At 35.7% G+C, this 16,186-nt stretch overlaps 2 protein-coding genes across 8 annotated transcripts in view; both read right to left on the reverse strand.

Moving 5' to 3' along the window:
* LOC130051959 (uncharacterized) overlaps window positions 1–14,668 on the reverse strand; it is a 57,939-nt gene extending 43,271 nt beyond the window's left edge. Inside the window, exon 1 of the mRNA XM_056155367.1 lies at window positions 14,613–14,668. The gene's annotated coding sequence lies outside the window, so the exon portion shown is untranslated. The remainder of the gene's footprint in view (window positions 1–14,612) is intronic.
* The window catches only part of LOC125679183 (neurobeachin-like), a 142,783-nt gene that overhangs the window by 72,138 nt on the left and 54,459 nt on the right, over window positions 1–16,186 (reverse strand). The window lies entirely within an intron of this gene.

A 16,186-nucleotide genomic window follows, 5' to 3' on the forward strand; every position in this document is an offset into this window, starting at 1 on the left:
CTAGCGGAAAATTTTATTGGTTATTCTCGTATGTTGATATGGTAACAATCCCGATGTAGTATTCATGTATAAGGTTTGATAATTCAATCACAATGTAGTATACATGTATCGGGTTATTGGTCATCCAATCGCAATGTAGTATACATGTACATGTATCGGGTTATTGGTCATCCAATCACAATGTAGTATACATGTATCGGGTTATTGGTCATCCAATCACAATGTAGTATTATGTATTCGTGTATAAGGTTACTGGTCATCCAATCACAATTTAGTATACATGTATAGGGTTATTGGCCATCCAATCACAAAGGTGCTGGCCAGTGATTTACTTACCATCGGTCTTAGGGCTGATATGAGGTCATTCGGGCTGATATGACATATGACATGGATTTTATAATGTATTATTCTCTATTTTTCTCTTTGATCCATACTGTCGAATATGATGAACATTCGTGCATATCAATTTCAATCTCAACATAAATCTATCGGCGTGGTGCTATGGAGAATAAAAATTCACGAGTGAACATTAATTAGCAGTGGTATCTTTATATGCTAAAGAGTTTTACATCGAATTTGGATCGGACTCGGTAGTCTAACTTTTAATGCGCTAACTTCGCAACCAAGAAATTGAACCAGTGTTTGACCCAAGAGGTTTGGCACAAGTAGTGACTGTTTCTTCGTCAAGCATCCGAAGTGAAGGTCACATGTCTTTTGGATATGATCTTAAAAACAATGTTGGCACGATCAAGAACCCTCAATGTTACGACCTTCAACTACATGCATAGCTCAAAATTTATGGCACTTCACCTACAGTTGGTGACGTGAGAACTTTTCGAATGGGACGTAAAACAACAGACCAAAACATTGAGTTCTGAATGTATCTACAAACTAGGTAGAAAAAGTACAAATATATATCTTAATTTTCCTGACACCAATGTTGATTTGAAAATGTAGTAATTATAGTACGCAACTACAACTTTCTAGTACTTAGCGTCAGAGAACTTCGAAATCGTAATACCAATACCAAACATAAAACTATACGTATTTATTGTTCAACATAAAATCTTATATCCTGAAATGACAGAGACGATAACTAACAGGGGACCACGGACATAAATCACTTTCATGTTACTCCGTGAAAATACTGTCTGAATGGGGTGTCAAATAATTTTTCCCAATTTTGAAAATATACACCTAGAAAGCAATTAAATTGGTAGGTTTTTTTTTTTACCGGTGAAAGCAAGAGTTAATGACTTCATGTTACGTTAAATTATTTTGGAGACAATTGTAATTTGTTGTGGAACCCAGAGAAATCTCCATACGACAAGTTAAGAGGGTCATATCATTTCTTCATGGAAACAAAAATTATGGATGTTTTATGATAAATTAAAAAAAAAAATATGACCGCAATCTTCCTACAGTGTGTACTCTTGTACCAAAAACCCTGGACCCAGCGTAACAAAGCTCTGCAGAATAATAAAATGAAACTCTGGCCATTTCTGCAACCAGATCCAGCGGGACGATAAGCGACGGAAAGTCAAAGACGTTTTCATTAGGATTTCAGACCTATAGTATGATAAACACGATAACAATCTATTAAAAATTTTCACACAGTTCCTTAAGGGGATTCGGCAGAGAAAAGTCCGTCAGAGCGACTGATCTGTGATGGGCGAACAATGGGCAGACGACATCCGAGCTCCAATTACCCGCTAATTTTGTAAGCAGACGACAGCAGGGACTACCCCGGATAAACACTTGACAATGTCGGAGGAATAGGAACAACAAACAGCTTGAGAACACCCGTAGGAGGACGGAAGCCTTTTACCGGCTCTCTATCATTGTCTACGGAGTCGGCACTACATAATTAGTACTTGCACTGTTTTTGGCATACCATTTTGCTTTTCGGTTTTAATTTGAATTTCATTTACTGGGTGTCTTTTTATGTGTTTCCTCCTGGGTGGTAATTCGTTTTTCGGATGTCCTTTACGTCTTTCATCGGGTTTTCTCATCTCTTAACAATTTCGTTCCTATTTTTCAGCAAGGTAAGCTTAAATTGTATCACCTTACTGCACGATATTCCTTTCGGCAAGTTACAATAAACCACAACCGTCTTTCTGTCCATCGATAAAAATTATCATGAACTTCGTAAAATAAAGACAGAGATTCATATAATTTCAAAGATCTTTTTTTAAATGTTAAAATATTTATTAAGAGAAAAAATGCTTGAAAAATATTTTTGACATTCGTATGAATTGCTTCGTAGAAACTGCTTGTTAAGAGTTTATTCAATTTATAGGGATGCAAAATAATAATAAAATCTGTAAGTGATAAAAAAAAATCCACCAACATCTTATATCTATATTATGAAGAAAAAAAAACTTCAAGGCCCTTGCAGTGTTATAAATGGTGAATTTCATTTTACAGTTCATGCTACAACTGCGTTATGAGAGCATCACCAGGCGTTAGTTACTTTCCCTCCACAAAATCTATCATTTCAGACCAGGCCTCCATTATTAAAAACAAAAAACAACCAAAAAAAAAAAAAAAAATCCCTCTCAAATAAAAATTTAACAAGTTCAAAAATCAGCTAAATTCTTCTGTGAACATATTAGCACGAAGATGAATCGAAAGTGACCTTTGAAACAAACAAGTGGCTCATGGGCACCAATGCTCACCAGAAAAATTGCATTTCCTCCTGTAAAACCAAACAGGGTCTTGAGGGTCATGTTGTGACAAACTATAATCTATGTTTCTATCTAAAACTCTTTAAATCCCTATTGTTTCCTGCTCTGGTTCTGAGTGACATGGGAAAACTTGAATCTACACTACACAAATTTCCCCGGTATGTCGTGGTTTCAAACACTGATCAAGCAAATATTTATCAAAGGGATCAACTACTATCAATAAAATCATTTTACGAGGACTAGACGCATTAACAGCCTTACCCGGTCCTGAGATTTAAGTATTCTTTGATTTCTCTAAAATTCAGTAATTTTTATCATATACCGTGAAACAAAAAGTGATCATTATTACTCTCCAAAGCGATTTCAATTTTCGATGTAGTTGATAACGTTTCAAACTTTTTTCGAATAGCAATCATGGGCCGCATGCGCCAACGAAAAATTATTTTCTTATACATGTACATTGTATATGCCACATTGTGATATGGTGATTAATATCTTAATTTGATAGTGGTTGACCGACACTTAAGACCTACTCTTTTTAAACACATAAAGCTTAAAATAATGATAATTTTTGGCCATTTGAAAGAAATTGGATTGAAGCTCGACTATATTTGTGAAGTTGTATAAGGTAAATCCACAATTCCTGACTCACGTTATAATTTGGTTTGTATATCCTGCTTGTACTTTTAAAGAATGAATAACACATCACATTGATGGCCCACTTTCTTTTGAACCGTAGATGGAAATTTAAATATCTTGTCCTTTTTCAAAGTCATCGATTAGTTCAGTGCTGGGTCAGTGCTGGGTCGCCGACCCGGAGCGCGGTCAATTTGAATCTCTTGTGGGTTTTCCCCTGATTAATTTCTACTAACATTTTGTCACTAAACAAAGTAAATATTATAAGTTTTTGGTTTCAAAATATAATTGTATTTATCATGCAATGTGGGATACATACATCCTCAACAACATGGGCAGTTTTAGAAAATTGGGCGCTTGTCTAGTACCTCTGATGGCTACAGACTAGATCAAAATTTTCTATTTAATATTTTTTATTAAAAGGGTCCTTCTGAATAAATCGATGATAAGTTATATTTAGAATATCCATGCGATGCTATAAACGATGTATGATAACAGAAAACATTGGCGTTCGCATGCTTTAAGCAGGAAACAATAGCGTGCCTAATATTTTTCATTACATAATATTAATTCAGTCCACGTAAACAGGTATGCAGAAAACACCGTGTTAAAAACAAACACTAAAAAAAACCAAACTATTTCGCTCGCCTGTGTATACTACACTGTTAATGCTAACATAAGATTTAAATTAAAATAGCCAAATAAACAATGTAAAAAAAGAAAGGAAAAAAAAAACAACCTAGAAGGATTCGAACTCAAAATACTCATGCAGCGCATATATAATGTTATCCAATACTCATTTATTCAAGGAAGTTTAAAGTAGTATCTAACGATAGTTTTGTATCTTTGGACTTTGCGCATTTCCTCCCTGAAAAAATATCGGAAAAGTACATATTTTGTAATATTTGGGTCATCCCTCCAGCAGTATATTCTTTGATGAATACGTCACACGTTTCAAATTCGTGCAGAGACGACTCGGAAACACAAAATCATTTTAAAACAGATGTAAATTATTAGGTTTTTGAGTCAAATGTCGTCGTGTTGTTAAATACAGACACATATTCTGGTAAAACCAAATGTATTTCAAGATGTATTCAAAGTCCCAAAGTAACCAAATAATGATAACAATTTGAAAAATGTTCACAAATCATCGATGAAATTTTCACTCTCCTTATTAGCCCAGATTCCCGCCGAATCCATTTCCAATGCGCCCACATTCTTTACGTGTCTAAATAAGAACCAAATTAGAGAACCTAGTATTGTACGAGTATAAACTAGACCGATAGTGAACCTAGTATTGTACGAGTATGTATATCATATTATTGTACGAGTACAGTGTATGTATTTCACATATCACATATAAATATGTTTGTGCTTAACAAGAAACGGGTGTGCAGAGTTAATTTGTCTACACCTTCGTTCTGTTTTAAAGCATGAACAGATGTATACAGATTTTATTCTAACTGAATAACAACGGTTTTTTCTTCCCTCTCGGCTTCATTAGATCGCAATAATTTTGATGTCCGGTCATACACATTACACATGTACACTACCAAATGAAGTGTGAAAAGCCGGTCACAGGTAAATCCACAGGTAAGGCTAAATGCATTCCCCTTGTTTCCGTTATCAGATATATATTTTTTTCATGACGACTTCCTATCTGATGTTTTGAATAACAACCATTTCTAGTGTCCGGGTCACTGGGCAAATCCACGGCCAAGGAAGATCACAGACCAGGGGGCCGGGCCTCCACCCCGATCAATCACCGTGGGTAACACTATCTGCGCCTGCGCTGATTTATTGCGTTAAACTACACTACTGGAAACGATTATCATATAATGTGTGGCTTGACGGCAGCGATGCCCTAAAATTATGACATATTTGAGGGTATTTCTCCCTGCTGAACTGGGAACACTTTGTTTTTGATGTATGAAAATTGCAGCCGATCTTAACACGTTATGGCCAAAAAGGCACTCACCCGCGGAAATTATCTTTTATTGTGAAACCCAAGAACATAATCAGGTCTTATTAACAATAATGAGAGAAAATAGAAAGAAGGTACAAACGAAGAGGTTATTATTTACCGACCAGTGCACATTAGTCACCAGGCGGCAAAGATCGCTATAAAAATAAATTTTATGAAAATACTAGAGACCCGTTGTACTTCTATTTTTCTTTCAAATTTACTGATGGATGTTGATCAGTGCAAGCTGTGTAAATTACTTCCTATTTTGTATTTGAACCCGCATCACAACCACTACCACAAAATCTTTGCAAAACTACTACTAATATTATAGTGCTACAATGATATACCAAAGTTCAATTTCGATAGCATGTATAACCCACGAATATTTTCTACATTGAGAACTTACAGTTAAAAAGCAGACAGGACAACACAACAAATGATAAGAGTTTAAAATGATCAGGCACGGACTGCATTTTCGTCCTACTGTTTGATTATATCCTTTGTACTTCACAATTAACTCGTATATCTGTGTACATATTGTCTAACCTAAAGTAGTGTAGTAAATTTTATCATACCCGTGAAGGAGATGAAAATCAAACATTACATTGCTTTCTGGTTGACAAATCAATTTCCCAATATAATCAAAGACTTCAAAAAAAAGAAAAAGAAAATGTTTACTCAGAATCCAGTATGTTTTAAAACTTCAAACTGAAAAGTCTGTTTGCGTTATTGGATTATGATTGTGTTCCGTACAGATTCTTTGGCTGCGTGCATCCCGTTGACATAACATGAATACTATCTTGGTGGCATTTATTCATTATACAGAAAGGTTATCATGGCAAGAATTCTCATTTATTAATATCTGTCGCTTCGTGTTTTTTGTGCCTTGAAATACACGTACAAACAAAACAAGCCGTTACTTTTCTATAATACCGCGACCGTACGCCAAATCATGTAAGAATTATACATTTGAAATCAGATAAAGAGAATTATTAAACATGCTCAAGCCTTTGAAAAATCGTTAAACTAGCTCAAATTTGGCCCGCTGTTTTGTGGAAGGAAATGGAATATAAAAGACACCCGTTCATTAGAACTAACTTTGGACAACGGTTATGACGTAACAATTAAGCAGAACACAATGGGTGAAAACATTTAAACTCTCGTAAATTTTATAATTTGTCTTTGAAAATGAAGGATATTTTATTTGGATGTAATTTTCTGATAGAATCTACAAACAAACTGTAAAGTAAAATGATTGTTTAACAATCGTTAATGAGTCGGATGGGTCGTAAAACACCCGTATCTGTCGTAGCAGACGATTTATGGTGACATGTCGCAAAAGGCATGTCATTGGACAGATCGTAACAGAAGATAATTTGCGCTTTTAAAAATCCGCGCTAAATCAAACCCTGGTATTCTGTGGCAGTCATCCACGAATAATGGCATTGTTCTAAAGTGTTGGTAGCCTTCAAAAGAGAACAAGCCTTCTCCGGATTCACGGCTGTATATTTACAGTGCATTACAGAATCATCAATTATGACAGTTTGAGTCACGGTGTATTTTCGCTTAATCAATTAATGACAGTAAAACACTTAAAGCTCAAACAGAAGAAGCCACGATATCACGCTAATGCGCCAGAATTGTAGTTATTATCCCGGAACCGATAGCTAGAGGACCAAAGCAAGACTGCAGACCAAAACCTTCAAATATATTCAATTGTACAATAAAGACAAAAATGTTCTTTTTTGAAAAATAGGATCGTGGAATTCAAAATTCAATAACAATTTTTCTCATCTAGAAATATCAAAATTAATCTGCAAAGGATAAAACTAATGAACAATTATCTGCCGCTGATTTACTTTAGGGTGTACACTTTCGGAGACGCATTGTCCCAGGATCTCGCCATGAAGAGATCAATACGGTTCCTTATCTTGGGCGACTGAGTAACTCTATAGCTGTTCACAGGTCGAGCTCGCCATTGTATTCTACAGGCTGTCCAACCTGGAATTGCAGCATATTTATCAGGGGAAGAATCGCCCAGTCTGTAAATCAGAATGCACAACTTCAAACAGATCGCTGCATTCGATTGAGATATCAAGTACCGTGGCTTACGGGTTCACATAATAGTCCGGATTAAGTCTTGAAGGCCTGTATATGCAAATACGGCCATAAACCAAAACTGTCTTAGAAACAACGAGCAAGAACCTCTGTGCAAGACTTCAAAGGAAGAAGCTGAAAACCGACACGGCATTACACCATAGCAATGCGCAGCTCACGCAAGACCTTTCTGCGAAACTAAGAAAATCCCTCAAGTTTACGAATATACCAACTGGGACATTTTTGCGATGCATGGCCTCTGATTCAACGAAAAGTATTTTTGTGATGCCAGAATCAGCAACAAGCGTCAATCAAACTAAGATTCCTGTCAAGCTCCCCCGAGACGAGGACAACCCTATCTTATCTTGGACAATCTACACATCTGGATGCAGTTCCATAAAAAAATCAAATTATTTTTCGTGTGGTCCCGTTTGTAGTTACAAATTGTTCAAAACACTTTTTGTTCTGAAGTAAAGGACATATCATCCAATGTTTTGATTCGAGAGAGATGCACTTTTAAACATTTACAAAAGTATAATGGCTGATAAAAGTTTTATTACCAGCACTACACATATTTTGTTTGGGGTATGAAAGACACAAAAAGCTCGTTCAACTAGAAAAAAAAATCTTGCAAAACAAATACCGGTATCACTGTCTCTCCGTTTTAAAATATCCTCCCAGGAGTTATTTCACTTGCCTTTATATATATATATATATATATATATATATATATATATATATATATACAATCTCTCACGCCAGGTTAAAATCTTCGCGTATTACTGTCGCGTGTTGTCCTGCTTATGATTTATGAAATGAGCTATAAAGTGTCGAGCAATAGATAGTTAAAGTCGGCTCATCGCGGGTGGTTCCAGTGGCCTGGCGCGCCAACAACATTTAATCAACAAGATTTAATGCGATATGCCTTCTCCGCCAAATGGACAAAAAATATAGTAAAATTCCTTAATTCCAGGGAATTTCGCTAGAACGATAAACAACCGCTAAAGGACAAGGCAGGACAATAAATGTAGTTATATTTTGAAAAATAAGACCACCATTTGTTACTCAAAACTTGAACAACAAGAACTAAAAACAAACACCTGCACACAAAATTCTTCAATCAAAACTTTATATATGATTGGGGATTATATGTCCCATTATTGTGGTAATATCTCTGTCGGTTACCGGTCTTGAGTATGGGGGCCACTTAAATTACCCAAATTCCAACACTTTATTAGAAGTGATAACCTAATAGACGTATTAAACCGAAGACAATGTTGTAATGAAACACTTCCTGATAAGAATCTAAAGTACAACACCCGTCTCCTCCAGCCAATAAACCTAAAAATGGCATCATCGGGGTCTTTTCCGAATAAGCCCATCTCCTGTGTGCAGCAAGACAACTGTCTTTGTCCACCCCCTCCTATAATACAGCGGACGCGATCTTGGGCGTATGTTCGCCATATATTTAAGTGTCACCCACCGTAAGCCGAAACTGCGTTAGTGACTTGGGATCGGGTTCGGGCAGCGATAAGATCTTGCGACAACAGTGCCAAGCCGCTTTATGAACACTAATCGACATATATATTGTCAGATATTAAAATATGATGGACCCAACACAACGTTGACACGTTATTTTCGGTTCACACCATCATGCCTTTAATAGTGCCTTTAAAAAATATATACCATTAACAAATTATTAAATTTCAGCATTCATTTCCTGACATACATACGTATGATATAGATTTCGACAATAAAAATTTCAAAAGATGATACCAAGGTCCCTAAAAAAAAATATATATGAAAACTACAAATATTTTCCAGCGCATCCTTTCCTTTCATCATGCAAAAATTTGAAGAAAAGATAATATATTTATTGCTGAAGACTAGAACTGGCGTCTTTGATACTGAGAACAAAATGGTATGATGCTTAAGATCACAAGCAATAGAAATCACAATTTTGTTTCATTTTCGTAGAGAACAAAATACTTGTGACATACTGACAGTTAAAAATGTATCTCATTTGCGGAACAAATGAATCTTAAAAACTTCTTCAATCAACGGAATCACGGAGAGACAAAGAAAGCCAATTACGAGTTGCAGAATGTCTCTGGAAATAGCGAGCGCGGCTGACCATTTTCAGGCATGAGGAGGGGAAGGCGCTGATGGAGACTGACGTATAGAAAGGCCTCGTCAGATCCAATTTTCCGTCAGAATGGTGACGAGTTCTATATTTCCGCATATAATGTGCCTCAGACAACACCGGATTGATCTTGCTTACGTCACAGCTGTCTATTCGCAAGCGCTTTTTGAAAGCCAAAATTGTTGAAAGTTACGAAATCATTTTCTGAAACTGTTCAAAGTACTAGTATATATTCCAATTATGTAGCATGGAATTCGACATTGTATAGTAACTCCCTTCCCCAGAAAAACTGGCTAAAGTAAGATTTTCCGGCAAGGGGGTGGGGGTAGGCGTGTCCTAGTACGGAATTTCTTCATACAACCCTTTTAGAATAATTATAGAGTAAACCTTGAAATTTTAGACCATATCATGGTTCAGTTTCCTTATCTGAAGACAGGAATTGATTGGGTTCAATATTAGCCGACCAAATAGATCGATCAAGATTTTGTTTACAAAGTGCTTTCAAAATCTGTTATAATGTTAGTATCCCTCTCCGAACTACAACTTTAACCTACCCGATAGGCAGGGGGAAAAATATTTTCTTTTTAAGACAAAGTCCATTTTTACTTTCGTCTTAATACTAGTACTACTTTTTAATTTATGCTTCATCAAACGTAATTGTTGCTTCATGTAATAAATCATGCGAATTAGCATTCCCTCTATTGGTGTTGAAGGGGGGATTCATACATTTCCCCTTACGAAGCATCTAGAAAACTTGCTCTATTTTTGATGATCTTAGGCATAATTTGATTATTTTTCTTCATTAAATGAAACAGCATTAGCCATTCGGTTTTATTCGCATTCTTTGAGAGAAGGCAAACATTTTGTAATATAAATGCAGCATACTTTATAATTATTTGAAAATTAATCTAGAACTAGGTCAGTTTGACTTAGGCGGAACCTTAAACTTAATATAACACCGTCCCTGATATTTTTGAATTACGTACCAAATATAGCAATGCTGGTAATCTATTTTGCACAAAGGTAACACATTAAAATCTCAATGCATCAAATAGATTCTAATAACTGAAACAAAACCGGTAAATTTCAAAGAGAGAAAAAGACGTATTGTCATCTAGGTGGAAATCCTATACTGGGACTATTTTTCCTAAGGGGAAAATTGGGTCTGGATTAATTTCCCCCCGGAATTGGGGTCCAACAAGGACCCGCTTTCCGGGGAAATGCAACTCATAGCCTTCTTCACGGAAGGGGATACTATATAAGTGTATTCTATGCTATAACACCGGGAAATAACCGACGCTAATATGGTTCCTGTTCTAAGTTCCATTAGCAACAGTATATACTGATAGAGGGTGGAAGGGGGTGTGCTTTGCACTGCTCGCTGGGATATCGACACTTTAGTTTAGCTTAGGTAATAAAATAAATAAACTGATACCCGTTATATCCTAATTTTAGATTTCTGTAGAAAACTTCCCTCGAAAATTTCTTTGTATAATGAAACAATGAACACATTTAAGTTCCACATTTCTGAAGATTTAAACGGAGAAAATGAATTTAATTAACACTGTCCGAATAGCTTACAACCAGAGCAAGATCGGCATAAGAGGAGAGTGGACATTAATAATCCTCACTGACGTGTATTTTGTAACAAGTTGTAAATTTCTGGGCATCAAACGAGTTACTGAAAAGGACCGAATTGACGCCTTTAATGAGTTACTTTGATTCAAAGGTAACAGCGGGCAATCCAACAGTATCTCAAAACCTCTTCCTGGAGGGACTGACCTTTGATGACCTCACAAAAGTGTTCTCGTCAACTGTGCGGCCAAGACACGTATTTATTGCTTGCTAGCCAGGGGTTGTTCGTATTATGTAACGTGACCTCAGTTTTAGCAAACGTATCAATTTATAAAATACATAGGAAGACATTGGTGGTCTTTTCATTTTCCCTCTTCGTTCGCTAGATATGATTTTTTTTATTCCTCTAATCTTTGACATGAAAGAAAGAAAATTCGCATAACTATCACAGGTTATCCAAAACAATCCATTACATTTCATACAATATGAGATATTTTTTTCTGAAATAATGTGAATCGTGATAAAAACGTGGTATCCAAACTAAGATAAAACAGGATGTCGCTACATCGTCTGCAGTGATGTTCAGTCACGAGGGTGATGGTGCCATCACGCACAATGGCAGACCAAGAAGCTTTTCGCTATGATTTCTGCTTAGGATCTTATGAGTGCGTTTCTTCATTGACAGACACAAAAATCTAATTTCTGTATGAAAAATGGCGGAATAACGAAGTTATCAACGAAGCTTGTAGGGTTTATCTAAAAACGTTTATCACGCGGGCCGCCGCTATCTACGTCACAATGCCATGATAAGCATGATCTTCTATTTCTCTTTAAAAAGGCACTCACTGGTAATTCCTTCCTAAGTTTTGTTTTGTTATGTCGTAACATATCTAGATAAGAATCCCAAAGTATAAATCGCTCATTCTTCTATTTTGCTTAGATTGTTTACCAAGGTGCGGGTCAGCTATCACGCACAGACTTGAGACGTCTGCTAGCGATCTACCGTCATGGGCGTGACATCATTACTTTCTTACTATATATGCGAGCATGTCACATGTCATGTTTTGTAGCCCAAATAAAGTTTATGCACCGATTGACCTCAATGATGAACCAAAGTAGACTGGCCAGCAAAACCACCAGCTATTATGTGTAACATTAAAAATATTCTCGCGTCTTTTAAACTATTGAGCACTCCCTCTTTATAAATTGATTTTCTTATTCATATACATTTTTTACATATAAAAACTGCGTTTGCAGTGACAAGATTCTTAAAATATTTCATAGAAGAATATTAAAATGTCCTGTCTCAGACATCAATAAAACGTGGGGAGAAAACCTTTGATATTCATAAAAACAAAATACATAAAGGGCATCCATTAAATTTTACATGCCTCCTACGGTTTAATTTTAATCACTTTTCTCTTAATGACCCTTGTTGATAAGCATATATAACGACGGCAATGCAGGCCAACGTACGACGAGATCACTACTGAATGCTTCACTACATCTGCAGAACCAGTATATATATATATATATATATATATATATCGCAAACAATAAACATTTTAAAAATCATACAAGTATTAAATCAATCGGAAATGCTAGTTTAAGTTTCAAAACATTTTGATGCGAGGGTCAGACTTGCTTTATTTTAACTACTGTAAATAATTGAAATATTTCGCTAAAACTTAAACCACCGTTTGTTTTTGTACAAAAGATTTATTTGCACCAAGGAAGGTTTGTTTCATTACCATCCTCTCAAGCCACAGGATCCTATACTAGCAAACAAGATGATTAAACGAAAAATTACACAAATTAATAGGCTTTACTTAATGGGGAAATATGAGAGCAGAATATTAATACGAAGTGGTAACATTTGGGTCAAATGTTAAAAATTTACACCATATCTTATATTATCTAATTTACAACTCAAAATTCTTGAAAAATCCTCTCATTTACTCCGAACATGTCATCGTGGTTAGTCTTTCCAACTAAACAAATGCCTTTTGATGACATCTCGAAATTACAGACAAATCATTTCGGTAAAACGACCTTTCAGATACTTTTTGCAATACATGTACTACCAGTGCACAACATCTTACACCGTGTTCGAATTATTTCCTCTAGTTGTAGACATTTTGCTATGAAACGACATATCATCGTCAACGTTTTGCAATGTTAGAACAAAACATGCACTAAACGATTTACAGGAATAAAAACTCGAATTTGACACGTGTTTCTATTACTGCTGGTTAGTGATATATCTTAGCAAGTTTGAATTTTCCTTATACTTCAACGATCTACAAATCTGTACAATCTAAGTAAAAAAAACTCGCTTCCAATGAAAATAAAAACCTGCTTCTTTGGTGAATGATGACAGCAAATGTGAAGCTGATAAAGTGACACTATCCGACCAAGGTAGAGAAAGGAATAATCAGGAACCAAATGAGAGGGTAGGGGTATAAATTAGGTTTTAAGATGGGTTTAGGGGCAGCTAAGGTCCCCAACAGGATCCAATGCAGAGCCAGGTAGAATTTCCTGATAAAAAATACGGGGAAAAAAATAAGTATAAACGATGGCTTCTTAATTATTCTTTCATTACTAACGTGTGTTAGTGTGTGTGTGTGTGTGTGTGTGTGCGTGTTGTGCGTACCATTCTCTGACAACCATTACAAACGGGGAGGGGGAGGGGAGAGAGACAAACTATACTATTTTTCTGTGCTTGTTTTCAACGGCAGTATATCATATGCAGCAGGTTCTGGCCGATTAAGTCATTTTGGTGCCAAAGACATCATTTGCGTTGAAATGCCCAGTTTAATCATTCCTCTGTTAAGATGGGCACAGTTTTGTGGTGACACTGAATGATCAGTCTACCAAGACATTTAACATTGCTGATAATCATTAAAATTATTACGCAACATATTTCATGTTATTATTTTTTTTTATAACTTGAATTAATGTTAAGAAAAACACATAATTTTAGGAACATACAGCTTACGTCTGTAAAGCTCGATTAAAACTACTTTTATATGTAATACATGTCAGAGAGCGGAGCTACGTCACATACAGGCATCCATACTCCAAAAATGTTGGTTTGGTCATGCCAAGTTAATCACGACAAAGGAACTTTATTTTTACATGTTTTTAGTTTTGTAGAATATACGTAAAATTTGTGTCAAAAATTTTAGCGTCTTGTGCAGTTTCCTCAAAAATCAAACACACCAGGAACCCAAAATATTTCTTGTCATTCTAAATGAAACGTCCTCAAATTTTACTTTCTTTTTCTGACATCATAAGAAGATCACAGAAAACAGATAAATGTCATTCCTCTAAGGAATTTCCTAAAATGATGTAAAACTCTTGTGTCAGCTAGAACCTCCGTGTTACAGAAAAACAGTGTACAACTAAAAACCGAGGTGGGTGCAGAAAGGTCACATGACAGGGGAACATTACACAACCACTGATTTTTGTGTTAATTACCTTATTCCATTTGTGTTAGACTACTTACATGTTCAGCCATTATCTGTCATCAGGCCTTGGCAAGCCATCCTTCTTGGACTGTGTCGGGCCTGGAATAAATGTCACTGGATCTGACTTTAACCTGGCACTCACCTGATGTTGGTTCCAAGGAACAACCCAACACAAAGTGAGCAACAAGTTTGTTACAAACATTACAGGGATTCATAAAATCTTAAACACATGGCACATCAATAACAATTTGTGCTGATGTTTTTACCTAATTATATTTTAATCATAATGTTCCCAGTCATATCTTTAATTAATCAAAAACTTGTCCAATTCAAAGCACATCAAACAAGTTGTGTTATGTTCAAACAAGTTGTGTTACATGTGATAGTCTGAATAATGAAAAATGTGTAAAAGCATAAACTAATTAAAGCATAGGGAGATTCTGTTTTTAAGTGGGTTCAAAAACATGACCATTTCATGTCAGTTATTTGGGGCCTGTAACCTTTGGATCAAAGGAAGAAAAAGGGACTGTAACCATGTATACAAAGGTAGATAATCCATTAATTCAGGGACTGTAACCATGTAAACAAAGGTAGATAATCCATTAATACAGGGACTGTAACCATGTACACAAAGGTAGATAATCCATTAATACAGGGACTGTAACCATGTAAACAAAGGTAGATAATCCATTAATACAGGGACTGTAACCATGTACACAAATGTAGATAATCTATTCATTCAGGGACTGTAACCATGTAAACAAAGGTAGATAATCCATTAATACAGGGACTGTAACCATGTAAACAAAGGTAGATAATCCATTAATACAGGGACTGTAACCATGTACACAAAGGTAGATAATCCATTAATACAGGGACTGTAACCATGTACACAAATGTAGATAATCCATTAATACAGGGACTGTAACCATGTAAACAAAGGTAGATAATCCATTAATACAGGGACTGTAACCATGTAAACAAAGGTAGATAATCCATTAATACAGGGACTGTAACCATGTACACAAATGTAGATAATCTATTCATTCAGGGACTGTAACCATGTAAACAAAGGTAGATAATCCATTAATACAGGGACTGTAACCATGTACACAAATGTAGATAATCTATTCATTCAGGGACTGTAACCATGTAAACAAAGGTAGATAATCCATTAATACAGGGACTGTAACCATGTAAACAAAGGTAGATAATCCATTAATACAGGGACTGTAACCATGTACACAAAGGTAGATAATCCATTAATTCAGGGACTGTAACCATGTAAACAAAGGTAGATAATCCATTAATACAGGGACTGTAACCATGTAAACAAAGGTAGATAATCCATTAATACAGGAACTGTAACCATGTACACAAATGTAGATAATCTATTCGTTCAGGGACTGTAACCATTGGGAACAAAGGTAGATAATTCCACTAATTCAGGGCCTGTAATAATGGGAATGAAGAAAGATAAATCCCCTAATTCAGGGAATTAGGAAATGAAGTGATGGAGGTGTTATATATCAAAATATAATCTTAAACCTTATCATAAATCATGAATCCTTACACTTTATGCAAAGGAGTATCAAATACTGGTAAGAACTAG

This window comes from Ostrea edulis, chromosome 2 (assembly GCF_947568905.1).
Source record: "Ostrea edulis chromosome 2, xbOstEdul1.1, whole genome shotgun sequence".
NCBI classification, from domain to species: domain Eukaryota; kingdom Metazoa; phylum Mollusca; class Bivalvia; order Ostreida; family Ostreidae; genus Ostrea; species Ostrea edulis.